At 39.5% G+C, this 16,542-nt stretch overlaps 1 protein-coding gene across 1 annotated transcript in view; it reads left to right on the forward strand.

The window, feature by feature from the left end:
* The window catches only part of LYST (lysosomal trafficking regulator), a 3,825,950-nt gene that overhangs the window by 739,758 nt on the left and 3,069,650 nt on the right, over window positions 1-16,542 (forward strand). The gene's annotated exons all lie outside the window — the stretch shown is intronic.

Consider the following 16,542-nt stretch of genomic DNA (forward strand, 5'->3'; position numbering starts at 1 on the left):
AAAGCCCTTGGCCGGCCCATCTACCAGAGAAAAAATCTCCCTCCTCAATGGGCTGACGGACTCCCTGATTGACATTAGTATGCTCGGGTATATAGGGAGCCAGCTGACATCATGAGTTCAGTCTTTTTTTGCCATTGGAGTCTGAAGCATTGTTTCAGTGTATGTTGGTTGGTTGGCACCAGAGGGAAGTCGTCTAAAAGCTAAGTACCTTGTTGGGGAACTTTTTTTCTTTGTTTGATTCATGTCAGATAAGGTTAACAGTTGTCTGCATTGTGGTAAGCAGATTCCATACCACAGCTTCATTCTTTTTGTGTCGACTGTTTAGGCCCAGATCACAGCGTACCTACCTGCCATTTCGTTCCCTGTTTTAACACTAGGATTATTAGGCCTAGGCCTGAGATCTTAGCTAGGGACCTTAATTTTGCATCTAGTTCTCAGTGTCCTATGGCATCTGCCAGTTGTTCCGAGGTGAGCTTCCTAAGTGCAAGAGGGGCAAAGAAAGCTTAGGGCCTTGGACAACAGTCACTCTCTGTCAGGTAGTCCTCCAAGGCTCATGATCGCTGAAGAAGGTGAGGTGCTTTTGCAGTACCTTCTGCGACTGAGGTGGTGGTGCAGGCCTCTGTCGAGATTTTATTTATATATTTGGCATTTGTTTACCGGGGTGATCTGACTGGGTCTACAGAACCCATTTTCAGCAGAAGCCTGGAGAGAAAAGCTCCACATACAGTACAATACAAGTACAGTAAAATCCAATACAGTACAAATCACATTAGAAGTACTATACAAAATAAATTGAAAGAACAAACTATGTTACAAGATGTTACAATATATACTACACATCTAGACAATTCTATAGAGTTAAAAACATTATCGACAATAATAGTCACTCTCACTATACATGATGTAGTGCCCAAAAAAAGTACATAGGTAGAAAATTGTGTGACATTGACTGCTATAGTACAAGAAGAAAATAAACAAATGAATAGAATGTTAGTTTCCGTTAGGAAAATAATAGCCATAAAGTTAGTGATGCAGAAAGATAGTGAGAGAGTTAAAAAGAATAGAAGCAATACAGCCTGAGCAGTAGCTTAAGGATATGATATAGAAACAGAAGCGTTAGAAGCGCCTTAGGATCTTGCAGACTGTGAGGGATTGAAATGTGACAGAAGAGGAGGATGAGGCTAGTGTGGAAGAAGAGGAAATGCAGAGCATCAGGCAGGCTTTATGCAGGAGCAGAGCCATGTTTTTTGAGCTGATTTTTTTTTAAAGAGGCTTTAAAATGGGTTAGGCCAGGCATAGACCTGGTAGCTAGAGGTAGTGAAATCCAAAGTATAGAGACAGAGTAAGAATAAAGCGAGTGACCTGATTTTCTTGTGGGTTTTGAGATGGCTAAGAGCTGTTTGTCTTCTAACTCAGTGGCATACCGCCTGCTCAGAGGCGATCTGTGCCTGATGTTTAAAGCCATGTCCAACCTGGAATTAATGGACATGCTGCACCTCAGAAAATCCAAATCCCATCGAGCTACACGCTCGAGAGACTTGAACCTCAGCACTGAAATAAATAGGACATGCTGGAGGAACAGATTCATAACCCAGAGGCTCCCTTCACTCTGGAATAAAATCCCATTCCAGGTTAGGCAGAGTCCCTCATTGACTCTCTTCAAGAGGAATCTTGATGAGTGGATGGGAGATCGTAGGTTTACCCCGGGTATCACTTCTGTGTCACTGTTAGACAGAGGCACAGTATACAAACCTCGAAAAAGGGCATAGCAAAATTAATTTAAAATGGGTGGCGAAAGCCAAACACACTCTGGCTAGGCTTATAAATGCCGTAGGGCAGATAGCCTAGTATGAACCTATGAACCTGTGATATTTTCTGTTTTCTGCCTTTTAAGTTCGACCAAGACGCATTTGAAAGAATGCGTCTTCTGTCTTCTAATATAGACCCTGATTCTCAAAGGATAGTTTGTCATCAATTATGATGCCAGGATATTTGGCTGTGTTTACGTTTTCAATTTCCGTATTGTTTTGAGAGAATATTTTAAAGTCTAGAGTTAAAGATTTGGTTGTGAAGAGTGAAAGTTTTGATTTTTTTGGGATTAAGTAGCAGTTGAGCTTCGTTAAGCCAGGATTCAATGGAAGTAAATGCATTTTTTGTTAATTTTAGGAGATCTGAGATGATGTTAGAGGATATAATTATTGTCGAATAGTCTGCATATTGAATGAGTGTATTTTGCAGGGATGCTTTATGGAGGTTATTAATAAATATGTTAAAAAGCAAGGGCCCAAGAACAGACCCTTGGGGAATGCCTGTGCTGTTGCGTAGGTAATCGGATTGCTTACTTTGCCATCTAACAGATTTTCTCTTGTATAGATAGTTATGGAACCAGGATAGTGTGTGTGGGGAGCAGTTTACGGTCTCAAGTTGTAAAAGTAACTTTATCAAAAGCTTTTGATGGGTCTAGTAGGATCACTGATGTTAGTAGGTCATGCACATGTTTTTTTCAAAAAACTTATCGTCTTTAATTTATTATTTAATTATTTATATTATACTGCGGTGGTGGTGCTGCAGTAGCGTTGTTGCCTCACAGTAATACGTTGTCCTGTTCAATTCTCAGCTAGAGCGTCTTCTGTGTGGAGACATGCGTGAATGGGCGTACCTTCGTTGAAGGTTGTACGTCAGGGCCGGCAACTCGGCACTTAAAAATCTACTGCCAATTATTAGCGGACCGTAGTTCCACTGTGGCAACCCCTAACCGGGAAAAGCCGAAAGACACTACATTTTATCTATTTACAAACTAAATTGACATTCAAATTCATACCCCTAGGGGATAATGTTCTATAATGTAAGAGCAAAGGCGAGATGAACACTCCACATGGAACGTTATGGTAAGAACATAACTTCTTTTTATCGCTTACCCATGGGTGATTTTGGAGAAGAATTGGACTTACTGAGGAGTGAAAGTCTGTCTTTTTAACATGTACTTTGGGATGGCTTCAGATTTTGACTAAACATAACCTGAGAGTACAAAGCAAGTTACGTAAAGACATTACAGATTTACAGGATGCCTTAGTTTCAGAGGCTGCAAGCAGGGCCGACCTTTAGTCAACTGGTGCCGTAAGCAAAATGTCTCCACAGTGCCCACCCGCACCACCCACTGCCCCTATCCTGGTCTACCTACACCATCCAGATTACTGGAAAAGTGCCCCTGCTATAGCGGCCTAGTTGGCCTATGCCTTAGGCTGGTTATGGCTTCAAATGATGTCTATATAAATATAAATGAGTGAAATAAAAGCTAGAATACAAAAAGCTGAAGCAGCAGTGCCGGAGAGGAAAAAGGAAACAACTTAATAGAGACTTAAGACTTAGAAAGTAATATGATTTATTCTTGGTAATGGCAACCATGCTTCAGTCGACCAAGGTGAGAGGAGGAGCTAACCGCTCCAAGGAAATGCGTGAATCATCTGTTTCATCAGTGTTTACTTTGAGGATGTTCATTCATGGGAAACAGAAAGTACTGTGGGGAACTTGAATGGTGGAAATGGGGCCTCTTTTCAAAATGGGCATGGGCGGGGATGAAGGGGTCGAGGAAGAGGCAAGAAATTTTTAATCCAGTCCCCTATCTCCATGTGTCTTCTCCTGCAGCTGAGGGAAATTTGGTCTTGAGGGTGAGTAGTGACAGTAAGTCAAATGTTTCTTCTATTTTGCTGCACATAGTTAATTTGCCTGACTTATTTCAAGCAAAGCAGAAAATGTACTTTTAAATGGAGCGAATTTAGTTCCCACTAGAATACCTTCATTAGCAGACATTTTATTAGATGTGAAAAGATTTTGTCATAAACTGCACTTGAGTACATTTTCAGGAGAAGTGTCCCGTAAATTATCGCGAGGGATACTGTTTGTATGCAGCCAAGGAAGAAGAAGAACTTCTGAATATATCTCGCTGTATGAGACTGATTTGTATTATGATTTGTTGCATTTTGGGGAAGGGGAGATGGGGGATTGGGTTGAAAATGATGAAAGTGTTTATAGTGTTGAAATAAATGAATTGAATGAAAAATATGAACAAAGTGTTGGTGATGTTCTGAATATTGAAAATAATGTACTGAACACTGTTTCTTTTGATGAATGGGGAAATGGAGGAGTTTTTTTCACAGGCTATCGTAAATTAACTGTTCCTAGACTACCTTGTGTGAGTTATTTTATGCCACCCACACTTTCATCTACTGTCAGCTTATTTGAAAATGTTTTGTGTAAAAAAAAGTGAAAAATTAGGTTTTTTTTAAGTTTTTGTGCTACAATAAGAGTTATAATTTGAGTAAAGGAAAGTGGATTGAGTTACAAAAATTGTGAGGGTGTTTTAATTATGTTTTCAAACAGGCTGACAAGGATGACAATTGGGTTCTTATGAATAAAGTGAAATATTTTGAAATGGTTAAAAAGCGTTTATTTAACCCACTGGAATATGTTAAACTGTTGGAAAATCCTGTTAAAACATTTAACTCTGAATTACTTGAATTGTTGGAAAGAGGTGAAAGATTAGTTTTTTGAGGGGAGAAAGATGTAAGAAAATTGTTTATTAGTGAACCTAAAGATCCTATTTTTTATGCACTCCCCAAGATACATAAGGACCTGAACAAACCTCCTGGAAGACTGATTGTGTCAGGGGTGGGATCATACGTACAAAATGTAGGAATTTTCTTCTATTTTTCAATTAAAAAAAATATTTACAGAAAGTCCCAGCCCGTATAAAGAATACAGCAGAGTTGTGTAAATGTCTTAGAGATATTCATTGGCAGGATGATTATTATTGGGCTACTTCTATACTAATATTGAGTTGAAATGAGGGTTGGAGACAATTTGTAGGATTATGGGGAAGGGACCCGTACCTCTTGTTTGGTGTCTACTTTGGAATTTTGTCTCGCCCATAATTATTATTGTTGGGAAGTAGAGATTTTCTCCAAAAGAGGGGAACAGCTATGGGGGGGCTTTTTATGACCCCACATATGCTATTATATATATGGGTGAATTTGAAAGGCAATTAATTTATCTAACAGCTTTTTTATAGTGAGAGGGTTATTTGTTTTAAAAGGTTTATAGATTATTTTTTGTTTGTAAGGGTATTCTGGATCACTTTCAGTTTTCTATGGAAAACTTGAATAGAAATTCACATGGGTTGAAATTCACCTATTAGGTGTAGAATTTTATGTAAGGGAGGGTATGACAGTTCAGTGTAAACCTTACAGGAAAACAACAGCCATTAATAGCTTCCTTCATGCTAGTAGTATGCACCCCCCAATTGATTAAGTCACTCCCTTATGGTGAGTTTGGTAGAATTTATCATAATACATCAGAAGATAGACTACGAAAGAAAAGCGTGGATAAGGTTAATAATAGTTTGTTATCCCAAGGTTATTCATGTGATTTATTAAGTAATACCAGGAGGAAGGGCCTTCAAAACTTTGGGGAGCAAAGGTAATTTTATGGGAATAGGGTTGTTGGGTATAAATGAATTATGAGAGAAGAAAAGAATGATGAAAGATTATTTTTGTGACAAAAGTTTCTCCCTTTTCAGGTGTTCCGGAAAGGGTGGTTAGGGATTTATGGAACATAGTGTGCAAGGATGTTCAGGTGGATAGGTTGTTCCCTAAAAGTGTGACCTTCTCCTTATATTATATATTTTACAGCTACAGAATTTATTTATACAGTGTGTTTAGATACACTTAATACAGCATAGTACATCAATGTCACTTAGCTGACGTGGTTAATTTTTGAATTTTAGTTTTATCAGTTGTTTTATGTTTTAGGCGTTGACCGTTTATAGGTTTATTTATCATATGTAGACTAAGAAAGTTTATCTATTTAATTACCTAATATTAATTTATTTTATTTATAGAAAGCATGTACGATGAATATGCCTGTCCAGATTGTGGAGCTGTTGCGCTTTGTCTTAACTGGTATTTGCCTTTTACGGCATGGTCCGTTGGAGGATGGAAATTTGGGATAAACCTGTAGTACCATATTCATGTACGGTCCAGCGACTTTAATGGTCAGCTATTTGCTGTATTGGGATACATTTTATACAGCACAAAAGTTTTTAATTGTTATGATAAAGGGGAGCCTTTTGTATTTTATATGTGATGTTTTGTTATTATATTACAACACACTTTAGTTCGTGTTCTTTTCAGTGAACGGTACCTTTAATTTTTCTACCGGAGAACTAGGGGCGTGTCTGAGTTGTTAGTATTTAATGAGCATTGGTTATGGCGTGAATGTTTTGATGTATCTGAGGAAGTTAGTGCAAGGCACTAACGAAAAGCTTTGAATATAGCTTAATAAAATTGTTTTCCACTTTTTTAACATGTTGGATTGGCCTGTGTTGTTTTCCCAGCTTCCGGAGTTAGCGGTGGTTTATGCTAGTTTGTTTTTTGTTGCTGAAAGAATTTGGTGTTTTTTATGTCCACCGCTTCATCCCCAGCAGGGACCATGCCAGAGCCAGGAGATTTAACGTTGTTGATTAACCTCCTCACCGAGAAGGTGGGCAATTTATCACAACGAGTGGAAAATTTTTCACAGTTTACACCAACAGGGAGTGGAGTTACAACAGTTCAAACACGACCTTTGGGAATGCCTCTGACTGGGTCTGTGGTTCCGACATTATCTAATGGGATTACAATTGAACCGGAGGTTGAACCTAATGTTTTGGCCCACCAGTCGAGACAGGAGCGAGAAGGAAACTCGAGGAATGCAGCTATTGGTAATATGAGCCCTTTAGGTGTATTTGGCTCATTACAGCAGCAGGCAGACAGCCCGGAAGGCACCAGGAGAAGGTATGTCAACGCCAGTTTGAATGAATGGCTTAATAGGCCGTTCCGTTTTGGAAATGATAACGACCGAGCCAGTGATGATTCTTGTGAGAATGAGAATGCTAGTTTGCCTATTAAATTACATGTTTTTTTATCAAAAGTTACTTAAAAGTAGAAAATTACAATTGGAGGTGTCATATTTTAATGAATGCCGGCGAGCACATATTGTCCCTAAGGGTCTCCGCTCCTGGCAGTATCCAACAGGGCTAGAGGAGGGCTCTAAGTTTCATCATGATTTGATCGCCCTGTTTGGTCGCCATGGTCCCCTGGGTTTAAAAGATACCTACTTGCACATTCCCATAGAGGAAATGCACAGAAGTCTTTTATGCTCCTGAGCAAGTACCAGCCCCTATCAATTTTCTGCACAGTCCTTTGTCTTGAGTGCTACTCCCAGGGTTTTCACAAAGAGCATAGCCCCTCTAATCACCTTTGCAGCACAAGAGGGGGTCCAAATCTACCCCTACCTGGACGATTGTCTAATACAAGCCATGAATCTGTCAAAACTCCTTACCAATCTGGTGTTTACACTGTACCTCTTGACCTCCCTCGGCATCACCATAAATTTGCACAAATCAAGCACAGAACCATCTACCAGGATTGTCTACATGGGGGTGCTTCTGGACTTATGCATTGAAAAGGCCTTCTTACCTCCAGAAAGTGTTTACTTCCTGATTCACTACTTGCAAAAAATGATGCAGAGACATTGCCTCTCAGCCAGGGAATTCCTCAGAGCACTGGGCTAAGAGGTATCTTGCATCTTCATGTCCCCTCTGACCAGGCTAAATGAGGAAGCTCCAGTGGTACCTCAAAAATGTGCGGTGCCAACACACACAACCCCTTTCGACCAAGATATAGCTGATCTCTTGTTTCAAGGAGGAATTTGCATAGTGGGCACAGGCTTGTGCTCAGAACCGGGCCCTTCCTTTCAGGTTCCCCCTAGGAGCAAACACTTACCATAGACACCTCAGGGACAACCTGGAGGGCTGATTTTCAAGCGCTTCCAGTCCCAAGGGAAGTGGAAAAATCAGTTCAGAGACAAACACATAAATTTGAAAGAACTTATGGCAGTTCAACAAGGCCTGATAGCATTTAGAGAAAAATGGAAACCAGGGGTCCTTTTAGTAAAAACAGACAACACCATAGTCATGTGGTACATAAACAAGCAGGGGGGCTCACTCCTTCCCTCTCTGTTGCCTAGCAGTGCAGGTTTGGGAGACCTCTCACTCTCTGGGGTTGCATCTTTTGGCACAGTACCTACCATGTGCTCAAAATACTCTAGCAGATCACCTCCGCAGAAACCTGATAGACCCTCATGAACAGCATCTGCATTGTGAAACATTGCTCAGCATAGCCAAGAAATGTGGAGTACTCCAGACAGATCTCTTTGCCACCAAGGAAAATGTTCAACACATTCTGCTCCAGGAGAAAACTACTTTCAGCCTGGAAGACAGATACCTTATCTTTCCCTTGGAATCACCTTTTCATCTATGCATTCCCACCCTTACGTCTACTTCCTTGAGGCCAAGGTTCATAGGTGTGTACTAAACTAATGGCCATGGAGCCTTTACAAGCCTAGCCCGTAGGATTACCCTGGCATCGTGCCACCCGACCTTAGTTCCCAGTGCCTCTGTCGCATAGAGCCACTGGAGTGAATTTTCTATTTCCCATCCACTCATCAAGATTTCTCTTGAAGAGGGCCAGTGAGGTGCTCTATTTGACTTGTATGGGAAGCCTATTCCATAGCATGGGCAGTCTCTGGGTTATGTACCTGTCCCTCCAGCATGTTCTGTTGATTGTGGTAATGAGGTTGAGGTCTCTGGAGCGTGCGGTGCGGATGGATTGGGATTTCTTTAGATGTAGCATTTGTAACAGAGCTGGGTCAGACATGGCTTTAAGTCAAGCAGAGATTGCCTCTAAGTAGGCGATATGAGACAGAGAATAGTTGGAGTTTTTTAAGTCTGTCCATATAGGACAAGTGTTTAAGGCCTAGGATCCTCTTTGTGAGGTACTTTTGCGGTCTCTCCAGTTGTTGCAGGTGTCTAGTGAGGTACATGCCAAGTGGGGCATTGTACTCGATGATTGGCCTAATGAGGGAAGAGTAAGGGGAGACCAATGACCTCTTTCTTCCTGGATGCAAAACCCTTAGTAATGAGATGTGCCACATAGAAGAACTTTCTGACCACAGTGGTAATGTGGTGGTCACAAGAGAGGTTGCTGTCAACCTGTGTTCCCAGATCTCTTATAACACCTTCTGTGTTCAGTGGACTACCATTGATGTGGTAATTCATAGGAACTGGGTTTTCCTAATGGGGATGACTGCACATTTTTTGGCATTGAGGTAAGGCCATGGTTCTGACATCAGTCGGTCTCAGTGAGGCATTTCTGTAGGATGTCAACATCACTTGGGGAGTTAATAATGGCTCCCAACTTGCAATCATCTGCGAACTTTGTCAGCCGGAGTCCCTTTGTGTTGGCCTGGATTTCCGAGAAGTAGATACCAAACAGGAGAGGACCCAGGACTGATCCCTGTGGGACTCCACTCGTTACTGGAGTCAGCTACTTTCACACTGTGGGTTCTATCTGTGAGCCAGTTTGCAACCCACCTAGTGATATAAGGGTTGATGCCTAGTTTAGTGAGTTTTTCTGATTCCTGAGTGGGGAATGGTATCAAAGGTCTTGGCCAGATCAAGGTAGGCTGTATGAACCAGCTTGCCTTCATCCACAGCTGTGGTGACTGACTCAAAAAAGTCGACCAAGTTGAGCAGGCATGATCTACCCTTCACAAAACCAAACTGTGTGGGATCCAGAGTTTGGAGATTCCCTATATCCTTGTTAGGTCCATGATGATGCGTTCCATAGCTTTGCATAATAGACTTGTCAGGCTAATGGGGCGATTGTTCCCAGGGTCTGTAGTCACTCCTCCTTTGTGGAGAAGGATAACTATAGCAGTGTGCCATTCAGTAGGGACAAAGCCTGTTATTGAACAAGGCACTCAGGTGAGGTGCCAGTTCACTCTGTAGTTCATGTAGAACACAGCCAGTGATATTGTCAGGTCCCATAATAACTGTATTCTTGGCCTTGGACAGTGATGTTTTAACCTGTGCAGCAGTAATACTGGGTGCCTTTCAATCTACTGGTATTGTGATTGGTCCTTTGGGGGTAGAAGGGTCAAGTTGACACTGAATCTGTGTACCAGTATATTGGCAATATCTGTTCGCTTGGTATAGGAGGTACCATTGTGCAGTAGCTCAGAGTAAATCTGGGTATTGCCGTGGAGATTCTTTGCATAACTATAGAAGGCCTTGTGGTTGTCTTTTTCCAGTCTTGAGACTTCACCTTATTCCGCATCAGTTTCTTCCTCCTGTTGTAGAGTTTGTTTATGGCAGGGGACCACCAAATTGGCTTCCTTTTTTTGGAGGAGTGCATCTTGGTTCTATTGAGTATGGTGAAATCCATGTATTTGTGTACATGTTCGTACAGTGCATTGGTGTATGATTCGCCAGTTATGCAACTATTCTGCATTTGCATGGGTGCCGTGAAGTTACCACCTCTGTTTTTAGGAGCCCAAAGTTAGCTTTGGAGAAGTTTTTCATGGTGGTTACCTTTTGGTGTGGGGGGGGGGGGGGGTTCCAAGTTGATTAGATTGTGGTCGGATCTAACCAGGGAGGAGTTAACTATTGGTGTAGAGCAATGGTCGCCCATGTTAGTAATGACCAGGTCAAGGATGTTGCTACCTCTAGTGGGGGTAAGAACGAGCTGGTCCAGCGCATTGGAATTAATGAATTCCAGGAAATGTTGGGAAAGTGTATTGGTACATGAGTAGTTTCCCTAGTTAATGGAAGGGTAGTTGAAGTCACCTAGTATGAGAGTGTTAGGTTGGACCCTAATATTCTCCAGGGTGCTTAGGAACATGGTGTGTGAGTCTTGGGACATGGTTAGGGAAATATAACAGGCTACGACCTGAATTGCTGTCTTACCCAATGTTAGCTGCACCTGAAGTATCTCTGATGCATTATGTTGGGCTACCAGTCTGGAGGTGTGAGCAACCTTTATGAATATGGAAACACCACTGCCTTTGGAGCTTCAGTCCAAGTTCTGTGTCCGAAAGGTGTGGAATGAGTTATAGCCTGGTAGTGCAGGTGTGCTTTCTGCTGCCTTGAACCAGGTCTCTGTTATAGCACAAATGTCGATGTTCTCCATTTTAAGGAGTGCTTTGAGCAAGTGCATTTTGAGATTTAGACTTCTACCGTTGAGCAGCATGACCCCCAGATTGCATTTGTTTGTAGCTGTTATTGTGGTAATTTGGTCTTTGGAGCACCGCCTAAAAAGACACTATAGGGGTGGCAAGAACCTTGGCCAGTATCCGGAAGCCCAGGGTTGACAGATGCAGGCCATCTGTAGCAAAGCATCAAGGTCTGTCAGTCATGTCATCCCAGGCAGACAGATACTGGATCCCCTTAGAATGACACCCCCTGTACTCATCACTCATCAGACCAATGATTGAGTACAATGCCCCATTCGGAATGTATCTGACACGACACCTGCAGCAACTGGAAAGGCCCCAAAAGTTCCTCATCAAAAGGATAAAGGGTCTCAAAAATATGTCTTATGCTGCCCGACTGAAGGAACTCCAGCTCTATTCAGTAAACACCGTCTGCTCAGAGGTGACCTGTGCCTGACATACAAGGCCATGTCCAACCCGGAATTGATGAACATGCTTCACCTCAAAAAATCTAGATCCCTCAGAACTACAAGGGTGGGAGATTTAAACCTTGACACAGTTATTAATAGGACGTGCTGGAGGGACAGATTCATCACCCAGAGACTCCCTGTGCTGTGGAACAAAATCCCGGTACATGTGAGGCAGATGGGAGATACATAATGAAGAGGTAGTGGGGCAGGATAGAACGAATATGAACATGAATTTAGATGGTAACAGAGAAGTTTTTTTAGAAGAGCCTGTGCTCCGCAGATCAGAACGTTTAAGGGAGCGATATCAGGGACAGAACCAGTACTACAACCAGCAGTACAATGGAGGGGGGAGGTACAAGTACCAAGCACGACATTATTAGATGAACAGCAGAAGTTTTATTGCTCGGGTACGTCCCAAGACTTAATAACTACAGGTTCAGTTACTAGGAGTAGCTACGATGTTTTAATTCAAGATATTGGAGAAGCAGTGAACAAACAGAATGTCTCTAACGATATATTCACAATAGACAGTAGTAATGAGAGTAATATTAACAATGGAATGAATGTGAGTGCATATAAACTACATGGTCAGGATTGTAACATCAGTAATGGGCATTTTGCACATACAATGTTGAATGGACAAGATATTGATGACTGTGAGCAAAACCCAGGTCAAGTGTCAGAAAATGGTAAATGTGAAATTATTACAGGAGGTAGCTTTTCTGTTTATAATTTTACGGATAAAACTTTAAACAATAGTTACCTTTCACTTTTTATGAAGGGTTTTAAGTTTGTTCCTAACTATCAGGTGGACATAGGTAAATTACTAGTTAATCTAAAAATGTATACTAGAAGTTTGAACCTTAGAATTTATTTTAAGAACAAATTTGATTGCAAGATAGATATGGATACAAAAAATATTACCTTAAGAAGGTCCAGTACGTTTATTCCACCTAACAATCCTATTGTCCACTTATTTGAAATGTTTTGCGAAATGCAATTAAGAAAAACTTGGAAGGAAAGGAATTTTTATAAGGACAATTTAACTGAAGCTGAAAGGTTTTGCCTAAATGAGCTGAGTATTTCGGACAAAATGAGAATCATGAAACCAGACAAAGGGGGAGGGGTGGTCCTGATGACTAAATTGGATTATAACAACAGGATGAGTATTATGTTAAGTGATGAGACCACCTATAAGAGAGTAGCTAGGTATGATTTAACTAAGGCATACACAAAAGTTGATTGGCAATTATACGATTTATTGCTGGAAGGATTTATTACTAAGGCAGAATATGAGTACCTTTTGGTTGAACATCCTTTGACGCCATCAATTTTTGGTATACCCAAAATACACAAAAATGTTTCTAACCCCCCTTTTAGGCCCATAGTTTCTGCAAAGCAGTCAAAAATGGAGGCTATAGCTCATTATGTGGATATAAATTGTAAGGAGATAGTAGCTAGTATTAAGCACATTCTAAAGGATTCATGGCACTGCCTAGAATTGCTTCATAATTTTAGAAATGAAAATTTGAAGGAAGTACATTTAGTGACAATAGACATTGTTAACTTATTTTCAGTAATCCCTTTGACTGAGGGTTTAGAACTATTTGAGAATAGTTTGGAGGTGTTTGGTAATTTTCATACAGTTAAACGAAAACTTCTTGTTGATTTTATGGAATTGGTATTGAAAAACAATTTTTTCCAGCACGATGGCGAATACTATCAACAATGTGCAGGTGTGGCAATGGGGGCTAGATGTGCCCCCATATATGCAAACTTGGTGTTAGCTATGTGGGAGAAAGAGAAAATATTTGAAAGTATGTACTGGTCAAAAATAGTTTTATATTTAAGGTTCCTTGATGATATATTAATATTTTGGAAAGGAAATAGAGAGGAATTCAACAATTTTGTGGATTACTTAGAAGGTAGCACTACATTTTTAAAATTTACATACAAAATGGGAGAAGAGAGTTGTGAATATCTGGATTTGAAAATTTATAAGGGTGATGACAATTTAAATTCTACAATACACCGTAAAAAAACCTTTTCGAACTCTTATTTACATTTCGATAGCTGTCACCCTTATTTTCAGAAAAGAAATTTAGTAAAAGGGCAAATGGTGAGGTTATCGAGAATAATAAGTGATGATTCAGAATTTACCAATGAGTTACTAAAACTGGAAAACATGTTTTTGGAAAGAGGATACCCAAAAAATTTAGTTGAAAGTATGAGGTATGAGGTGAGTAATAAAAGGAAAGATATGTTTAAGCCATTACTGATACATGGTACCCTCAATAAAAATGACAATAAATATAACAAAGATGGGAAGGTAGGGGCTTTTTTAGTCCCCTATAGTAACAACTTTAATCACTTTACGAACACTATTAAAGAATGTTATGAAAAGGTTTTTGTTAACCAAGCAGATATTTTACAGTATATAGGGAATGTGCCAGCTATAGTTTTTAGTAGAGGAAGGAACTTGAAAAACTATTTTGAAAGTCAAAGCTTATTTAAGAATTCCATAATGAGAAAGTGTGGTTTTTGTAAAAGTTGTCGATTCATTAACGACGGGCCATATGTCATACTGCAAGGTTACAACAGGACACTAAGATGTCCAGGAAATGTAAATTGTAACACTAAATTAGTTGTATATTTAGCTACATGCATGTCATGTTCCTCATTTTATATAGGGAAAACCAAAAGGAAACTCAGAGAAAGAATTGTAGAGCACAATAGAGATATTAAAAATAAGAAGGTTACTAGTTCCCTATATATACATAGTACAAAATGCAAATGTTTTAAGAAGTTTTTATTTTTTGTTATAGACAGGGTACCAGACATTAATTGTAATAATGAAGGGGATTTGAATACACTGTTGGAGACAAAAGAATGCTTATGGCAGTTGAGGCTAAATGCATGTACACAACCAGGACTAAATGAATACATATCCATTGCAAGTTATTTGAAAATGAAATCATATATTATATAGGTTTTTAGGTATTTCAACATATTTGTAGATATATTATAGTATACATGTATGAAACTGCTTAGGATTTTTTACCTATATTTGGTTTATATTTACCTATATATATGGTATATACTTATATTCATTTTTTCATTTGTTAGAATATATGTTTTTAAATGAATTTCTTATGTATAGAACTCTGTGACACTTTGAGATACATAGACAAATTGCTTTTTTGCACATTATAACCATTTTTAAAATTTTTTTAAAAAAACTTTTTAATATATATATATTTTAAGTGTTTTTGCACATCAAATTTTATTTGTACATTCTATTTTTATGCATATTTGCACATTGTACATTTAGATGGTTACATATATATTATTTTTGCATATTCACTTAATTACATTTTATAATATGAAAAGCATAGCTTTTATAAAAAGTTAGGTGATGTATGCAAAGGTTGGTTGGATTAATTGATTGCTCAATCATTTTCAATTGAGTAAATTGACAAATGCAAATTTAGGAAGATGTAGAAAGATGTGATTGGTTCTTGTGTTTTATTAGTACTGTATAAGAAGTAACTGCTCCAGTTTTTTATTAACTCTGATGAAACCCACGGAGGTAGTGGGTGAAAGCGTTTCTTGCGCTCAGTAGTATTTTACTAATAAAAGGAATTGTTCCGTGGATCCAGTTGGCGTCTTGCTCTTACTTTTTACAAGTTTTTTCGTTTACTGTGGTTTTCTGTTGTTTCCTCCCAAGTAGTCCACATTCTCACTTCATTCCAGCAACCTAGGAAGATTACAAATGTGAATGGAAAATGTTCTCTCTTTTGTCTACTTAAAAAAATTCAGACCCTTTTTCCAGTACCCTACCCGTGATCCTAGATTTTTTTTCTTCTGTATTTTAAAATGGTGCCTGCTACTCTACTGTCAAAGTCCAGTTGTCAGCTATCTTAGGCTTTCAGTTTGGAGAGAATCATTCCCCAGCTGTCTCTCTCAGGTCATCTAAAGCCTTTTTGAAGAGTACTTTTCTTCTCAGACCTCCTCTTAGAGATCGTACCTCTCCTTAAGACATTGCAGTTTTACTTCAAGACCTGACTAGACCACCATTCAAACCTGCAGCTAGGGGAGCTCTCCAGTTTTTAACATGGAAAATTTTATTTTTGGTGGCATTTACTTTTGCTAGGAGGGTATTAGAATTCCAAGCTGTTTTTTGTAAACTTCCCTGCATTGTTTTTCTTATGAGCAGGATTTCCTTACGAATCAACTCTTCCTTTTTACCAAAGGTAGTTACCAAGACTTCCCTAATCAGAGTATCAATCTTCTAGTTTTCTTCCCACATTTTTCCAATAAAGAAAAATACATGGTACATTTGTTGGATATTCATAGACAGCTATGTTTTACATCCGCCGTACAAAAGTTTTCAAAGTCTGAACAACTTTTTGTGTCTTTCTCAGCAAATAAGCTGGGTTATGGAGTTTCTAAAGTCACTTTATCAAGATAGTTGTCTGCTTGCATTACACATGTATGCAAAGAAGACTGTTTAGTGTTACCTAAACCCTTCAAAGCTCACTCTACTAGATCTGTGGCAACTTCAACTGTCTTCGTTTTCAGAGCAACTATCAGTAACATTTGTGCAGCTGTCACTTGTTCCAGTGTTCATACCATCATATCCCATTATAAATTGGGTTTACTCTCCAGAGGTAGAACAGTCTTTGGTTCAGCTTTCTTCGGGAATAGCCTTCCATGCATCTGCCCAAAGCTTATATTAGCTGAGGACTCTGTCCCACCCATTGAGGATTGGATGTAAGAGACAGTATCAGGTATGAAAAGTATGTGTTTACCATAATGATAGATCTGTGTTGTCTACTTCCATCCTTCCTCAACTTCCCTCCCACCTGACCCCCCCCCCTATCACCACCTAATCATGGAATGTATTATTCCTTTATCCTGGTTTGAACAGACTAACCTATTTCAAAGGCCTTTCAAGTGCACTTTTTAGCTTTGGATCAGACAA

This window comes from Protopterus annectens, chromosome 1.part1 (genome assembly GCF_019279795.1).
Source record: "Protopterus annectens isolate FY-2018-M chromosome 1.part1, PAN1.0, whole genome shotgun sequence".
In the NCBI taxonomy this organism is placed as follows: domain Eukaryota; kingdom Metazoa; phylum Chordata; order Ceratodontiformes; family Protopteridae; genus Protopterus; species Protopterus annectens.